Genomic DNA, 1506 nt, shown 5'->3' on the forward strand with positions numbered 1-1506 from the left:
TTTGTTTTATTCGTTAGGGTACACAACGCTACTGTTGGACGACGCTAAGACATTTTCAAACTTTGCGAAAAAGAAGAATGTTGATGCAGACGATGTGAAAATTGCAATACAATTGGCACAAGACGGATATATTTTGTCGACCTCCTCCGCGCGATGTAAGATAATTTTGGCTAAAATCAATCGCACTATCAATTGCCGTAATCAATTTTTAAATTTTATTAGGTATATAGGTATATTAGATTTTAACATTGTGCAACAAAAGATGTTGAATGATGACAAAAGAATTGACCATTATTTACAAAGATGAATTTGTAACTTAATTCGATGTTATACAAATGTATATTAGTACCTAATAATTACTACTAAAGATAAGACCTAAGAGTTTATACCTATTGTTTTAATTTTTAGATGTTAATGACAGCAAGTCGTGAAGTAAACAAAATACCATTACCTCCAGTAAGGCCTGCTAGTGGACTGCGAATTCCTCAGGATCGTTCAACTTTCTTACAAACAAACTACAGGCTTAAGAACGATATGGTAATAGTTCAATAGTATATCCTAAAATATTCCTTTATTAATTGTGTACCTATTCTATAATTTTTTCAATCTTATTCATTAGTAATTTGCTATTAGACTATTTAATTAATTAATAGCTACAATTTTTTTTACATCACCTAATTAAGTTAACTGGCAAAAAGTGTTGTTCTAACACAATTTTAATAAGTGTTTTTATTAGGACATCAGTTATTAATTTTAGATTGCAGGTTAATAGTAAACATTTGTAAAACCCTTAGATCATAATATAGAATGAACTTAAGTCTTTTTCTGTGTCCAACATAATCCCCTCGTTGTAAGTCATTTTAAAGTCATTGTTGGCGCAATAATGCGTTGCTCCTTGAAATTGAATGGGCGGTGAGTGGTTATGTTGGAACCAGCTCAGCATATAAGCAATACACACATAGCTCCATCCGTTGTATATTATCTAAGGTAATACGATTAATACATTATAATAGTAGGTATTTATAATCAATGGTCATACTAATAGACCTGCTTTTTGTACACTATGAGCAAAATTGCTTAATATTCTGTTAAATTGAATTTAAATTAAATGAAATATTCTTTATACTTAAATTAATATTTTTAATGTTTTTATGTATAGTATTCTGAAGGAAACATGCGTAAAGACACTAAAACAACAGCTGCAGAAATGTTGGAGGCGTCTAGAAAACTACAAACTGAAGACAATCCCTTTCAGCAATGTAATTAAATTTATCTAATTAATTTTATTTAAGAGGACATCATACAGATATGTTTGTCTCTGTTTTACAAGTGCATAATATAACAAATTTTACGCTCAGCAGATCATGTTTAGCTCTGTTAGTTTATACATTAGAGTGAATATATCTCTTATGAAATTTAAAGGTCAGATTATTATTTAGTGCACCTTATATGCTTTTTATATATATACAAATTTATAAAATTATAATATAGTATATTATATTTTAA

Source organism: Acyrthosiphon pisum, chromosome A2, assembly GCF_005508785.2.
Source record: "Acyrthosiphon pisum isolate AL4f chromosome A2, pea_aphid_22Mar2018_4r6ur, whole genome shotgun sequence".
NCBI lineage: Eukaryota > Metazoa > Arthropoda > Insecta > Hemiptera > Aphididae > Acyrthosiphon > Acyrthosiphon pisum.